This window comes from Arachis ipaensis, chromosome B7, assembly GCF_059453495.1.
Source record: "Arachis ipaensis isolate K30076 ecotype BB chromosome B7, ASM5945349v1, whole genome shotgun sequence".
NCBI lineage: Eukaryota > Viridiplantae > Streptophyta > Magnoliopsida > Fabales > Fabaceae > Arachis > Arachis ipaensis.
The window spans coordinates 38,272,513-38,278,941 of NC_142442.1; positions in this window are offsets into that span (position 1 = coordinate 38,272,513).

The window sequence follows — 6,429 nt, forward strand, 5'->3', positions numbered from 1 at the left end:
TTGTGATTTTGGGTGTTTAGGGATACTCCAACATGGATTCTAAGTGAGTTCTATCCCTACTTCATATGGGCTGAGATAAGAAGTGCTCAAACCCTTGTGATTTGTCATTTTTATGAGCCCTAGGTTGATGTATGTATGTGATATTGGTTATATTAGTGTATTTGATGATGTTGGTGCACAATTGGGAGATTGGTATTGCTTGAGGAGCTTTGGTAAGGCTTGGAGCTAAGGTTGGTGAAGACTTCCAAAGAAGAGGCTCAATTGGTTTGGCTACAAGAGGTACGGTTTAAGTTTCATTTAAGTACCGTGTGTTGTGATGAGAATTTCTAGGCTAGATGCCCCTAGGATTAAGTTTGGATTGCGTAAATGGTTGGTACTAATATGCATAGTTGGTATATAATGTGAAATAATGATTGGGTTGAGGATTATGTAGCCTTGTATGCTTGGTGTATTGAGAATTTGATGTACTGGGTAATGAGTATTGAATTGTGGTTCATCCATTTAAATTGTGAAATTGGGCCGGAGGCCGTGAATTTTGGGCCAGAGGCCGGGGAAAGGTAAGAAAGGTAAGTTGATGTGTGCATTGTATGATGACACAAGTGATTGGATGAATTTCAGATAATAAATATATGAATGATTGGGTTGGTTATTGAACAATAAGGTTTGAGGAGTTGAAGTGTGGAATTTGGTAAATTTGGGTGAAATTATATAGACGAGGCATGTTTGGTTTTGGTTGAGATATATTATGTGGTCATATATGTGATTATGATTATTGATGCCTTGATGGTATTATGATGCATTAGAGATATGTATGTTGTGATATATACTTGAGGAGTGATTAAGGTTGATTTGTGGGTGAAACCACGTGATAGTGAGTATGATATTGATTATGTATAATGATAGTTGATTGGAAATAGTGTTGTTGAAATTTGGCATGAGGAAGAGTATATGATATGTAAATGTGCTTGAGTTTGAGAAAGTGTCAATGTGTGAGTTGAGGATGGCTTGATGTTGATTTTGGTACATTTTGATTGATTTCAAAAAGGGTTGAAATTGGCATGTTTTGATTGACTTTGGAAAGAGTTGAAAATGGCTTGTTTTGAAAATGGCACTTTGTGGTTTTGTATGAAAATATTTTTTTTTTGGGCATACTTTGACGGGACATAACCTGGACTACGGATCTCTGTTTTCTGCCAAATCTGTTTAGAAATGAAATTGGATCCGGGATGTCCATGCCGTTCGAAGAACGGGTGAAAAATGATTTAAAATGAGAAAGTTATGACCGTCGGAAGATTGGGGGTTGAATCTGTAAATTCTGCAGCTTTTAACTTATAAAAATTTTTAGCAGAGCGACCCTACGCGCGTAGGCGCACTTGGCGCGTGCGCGCCGTTCTTCCAGAAAGCACCATCCACGCGTGCGCGTGGTGTGCGCGGGCGCGTCGATGCGCTGCACCAATTGCCCAGCCATTTTCCAGAGAGTTGTGCTAGGGTTGTGCCAGTTTTGTGCCTGGGCGCAAGAGCACCCACGCGTACGCGTGGCTGACGCTTGCGCGTCGATGAGTTTTTGGCCATCCACGCGTGCGCGTGGAGTGCGCGTACGCGTGGCCCTGTTTTTATGCCAAAGTTGATTTTTGAGTTTTAAAAGCCAAATCTCATACTTCTAAGCCTCCGATCTCACCTCTTATGTATTAAATCATTATGATATGCCTAGCAATGAGAAAGGAGTTAGGGGATGTGGTAACTTGCGAGTGAAGCAAGGGGAAAAGTTATGATCAATGATGATCAAAGATGATTATATGAGATATGGAGGATGACGGTGGAAGTACCATGTATGCCATGAGCCGGAGGGATATATTTATTGATAAATGGCCCGTTCTTGATTAGACCATGAGCCGGATGGCTGAGTTATTGCCGGGTTACGGCAAAGCCATTATTGTTTATGGCTGTGTATAAATGCATATATGATTAATGAATGAATATGTTAAATGGATAATAATGAAAAGATATTGAAATGTGATGTGCGACCCCGGGTAGTAGGCAGTGGCGTTGTCCACTTGCTCCGGGTATGAGACGGGAAAGGAGGATTATGATAAACGAGTTTAATCATGGAGTTTTAAATAAATGTTTATTTGTGATACCTGGGTAGTAGCAAGGGTCGTGGTTCGTCCCGCTTGCTCCGGGTCATTGTCTGAGAATTGATAATAATGAAGGGTGATTATAAATAAATGTTTATTTGTGATACTTGGGTAGTAGCAAGGGTCGTGGTTCGTCCCACTTGCTCCAAGTTAATGTTTGAGATTTGGTAACAATGAATGTTGATAATATGAATTGAGATTGAATGAATATATGTTTAAGATACCTGGGCAGTAGCAAGGGTTGTGGTTCGTCCCACTTGCTCCGGTCCAATGCTTGAGATACCTGGGTAGTAGCAAGGGTTGTGGTTCGTCCCACTTGCTCCAGGTCAGAGATTGTGACGCCTGGGTAGTAGCGGCAGTAGTGGTGAATCCACTCGCTCCAGGTTGAGCTTTTAAACACCCGCCTGGGTAGTAGCCGCAGTAGTGGTTATTCCACTGGCTCTGGGTTGAGCGGGTAGTAGCATGGGGGTTGTAGCTCAAACCTACTTGCTCCGCAATGCGTGTTTCTGTCCAATGGTTAGCTACCAGGACATGTCGGGTTGGCTATATAACCAACAGATGATATCATCAGCCATAGGGCAGGCATTCATCATTTGCATATGTTTGAATTGTTTGGGTTTGCCATTTGTTTTGGATTTCTACATCATATATTCCATGTTACCTGACTATATGTTACTTGTTCTACTTGTACCATATTTGTGTATTACTTGCCTGTATTGCTTGTGTTTGTACAACTGAGAGGCCCCTCATGCTGGTGTCAGTGGGTGTTGAGGGTTGTTCTTGATGGGATGAATTAATGATGCGATTGCATGATGATGATGATTATTGAATGAGATAATTGTAGCTCCCTGGGTAGACGCAGTGATGTGGTTTCACTAGCTCCAGGTGAGTGTATGATGTATTGATATAGAATTGCTGAGGCAGAACAACTGGTGATGGTTTTGCTTATAATTCTGAGTCTGATTCATGGAAGAGTCAGCGAGTTGGGAAACATGTGAAACATGAATTAGATTTAGCACTCCCTTATGACAGTTGCTTATTCATGGATTAGCGAGAACCTAAGATGAATAATTGGTGAAGAAGCTTAGGATGCTTAGTGAGTTTTATTGCAGTGCATTGTATTTATTTGGCACTTTTACCGTACTAGGAACCCATGGGCCCGGGGTTCTCATTCCGTATATATCTTTTGTTTTTCAGATACAGGTCCAGGTGCTCAGAAGTGAGTTGTGGGTCGTCTGAAAGACGGCGAAGATCTTTATTTCCTCTACTTCGTGTTTTGATTAGAATCTCTCCACCTTTGTTTTGGAAAGTTTATATTATGTATTGAACTCTTTGAATTTGCCTATAGAGGCTCTCATGTTTCCTTCGGGAGAGATTAGGACATACTGTTGTCAACTACTTTCATACTGTACCCTAGCCGACCTAAACTTCGCGGGTCGCGACTAGTGGCTATTTACTTATGTTATATATATCTATCTGTTATCTATCTCTTAATCTCCTCTACGCCTTGTCCACATATCGTTTTTGGCTTCACGGTTTATCTTTTGTTGTCGAAACGTGAGAGATATGTCTTCGCGATTTTATTTCTACTCTTTTCAGGCTTCTCGATTAATACTCCTTTCGAAATTACCTATATTTATTTATTAAAATCCACCTGAGAGTCGTACCACCGTAATATCATTGACTTATGACTCGAGCATAAGGATTTGAATATTAGGGTGTTACAACGCGAACGCGTGGATGACGCGATCGCGTGACGTGCGCGATCTGCAGAACCTGCAGAATTCACTGGGGGCGATTTTGGGCCATGTTTTGACCCAGTTTTTGGCCCAGAAAAGCAGATTAGAGCCAGGGAACATGCAGAGACCAGGGGAGACGTTCATTCCACACAATTTTAGTTTTAGATCTGATTTTACTCCTCCTCTAGGTTTTCTCTCTACACATTGATAGTTCTTAGGATTTTGTTTTCATTGCTTTTTGGATTGGGATATTGAGAAGAGTTATTACCTCTGCCAAGACTTCATCATTCTAGTTTGTTTCCTTACTTGTCACTTACTCTTTCATATCATTAATTTGTTCAGAATTACTATTGGATTATTTTTAGAATTTATGAATATAAGAACTATTTTTATTTTTAATTGGTCTCTTTGATTATTATTATTTATCATGTCTTTCTTTACTTCCCTTTCTTATTTCGTGAATTTTACATTCATAATGAGCGAGTAGTTCCATAACTTGATTGGGAGTTGGTTGAAAGGAGAACCTTGAGTTGGGATGCTCAAGAGTAGAATTATAATTGGGTTTATCGTTGGGTCGCCCTCTAATCACTGACACTAGTCCTTCCCAAGGGAGATGATTAGAACTTGTGAATAGAAACTGACTTCCAACTTGCTTGACTTTCCTTTATCTAATAAGGGATAACTGAGCAGAACAACCTTCAATTATCAATTAATCTTGGGAGAACTCCAACAAGGATAGGCCTTCCGACTAATCTACTCCCGGTCAAGGTTTTTATTTAAATTACTTAAATTCTCTGATTTAATTTCCTGTTTATCAACTCAACCCATTTTAGAAAATATCTGATTAATAAAATAGCACATCTTTCTGCAACTCGTTGGGAGACGACCTGGGATTTATACTTCCAGTATTTTAAATTCTAATTTTGTGACAACCCTTCTAAATTGATAAGTGGATTTTTGGTTGGTTAAGAACTATACTTGCAACGTATCTCTTATAATAATTTCTTAACTCGCCAATTTTCGCCACGTCATTGCTATCAGCAACATACTCCTCATCAGACTCCTCACCGTCCACGTCCATGTCTATCATTGGAATAGCACAATGCAGCGGTGGTGGTGCAAGAGATGGGTCATCCTAGACAAAATTCGAGTGACCAAAACCACCACCACTAATATCACCAACCTCCGCATAAAGCTCCATCACTTTTTCCGTCATGATTCTCCCATGGATATCAAACATGAGGCGCACATGCTCATTGTTATCGAGCCAAAAATAGACGAAAAAACCCATTGTCTATCGGTGTTAGCAACCTATATCCAACTCTTTTAGCCTCTTTTGTCCCGTTCGAACTGAAGTTTATCAATATTAGACTCTTTATCTCAGACAAAGAATTTACTCTCCGGATGCGTAACAAAATAGGATTATCACACTCAAATATAATCCCAGTGTCACTGTTTCTCGTATGACAATTGAAAATTTGGGATACACACTTACAACAATATATTCACTACCACTAGACATTTTTACTAAACTTTTTGAAGAAAAAGAGGAGATCGAAGAAGAACTGAAATATTTGTGGAGAACACAAATGGTTGCAAATCATTTTATAACTGCTCGAAATTTGCCGTACTTTATCACGTTTACAGTACAAACATGTTACCTTTTTTTATATTTCGATCATACTGTAAACGAGATACGTGTTGATCACTCTATTTCATGTATCACATTTGTATACCTGATACATGCAATGCGAATTATGTTTTATCTCGTTTATATTGTAAACGAGATAAATAAAGGAACGCAAATTCATAAATAGACTATAAATTATCTATATCCATAAATAAAGTATTTAAATTATTTATTTTAAAAAAAATCCCCAAAATATCTCATTTAAAATTCCTTGAAAATCAATATGAATGTTTATTCTTTAGACTTAGGGTGTATTTGGCAAACTCGTTTGAGAGGATAAAAGTGTGTTGAAGTTCTTTTGAACGCTGTTTTTTTATGTTTGGCAATCTTTTTCTTCTAAACACATAAGTGATTTTGCAGTTTAAAAGCGCGTTTACTGGAAGCAAAAAATTGTTACTTCTGCCTTCATTTCAACGTGAGTTCACCTTTGATGATCATTGTTGGTTTTTTTTCAAAAGAATTTTCATATTTGTTTCAAGTCATTTCAAATATTTTAAATTTTTTACAATTTTTAATACTTTTTTTTATATTTTGATTCTTTTATTAAATTTGTTATTGTAATTCTATTATAATATGAATTATTGATCTTATTAAAAATGATAAAGTAAATAAAAACTAATCATATATAACAATGGAATAATAAGTAATAAAATTTTACTGTCAAAAAAATACTAAATAAAAGAATACTGAGAGTACTAAAAAAATTATAGAATATTTATTTGTTTGACATTATAAAATTTATTATTATAATTCTTGTTCATTGTTTATTATTCTAATTTGTTATAATATGTATCATTGTTCCTATTGAAAATGATAGATTAAATAAAAAATGAATCATAAATAATAATAAAAACATAATTAGTAA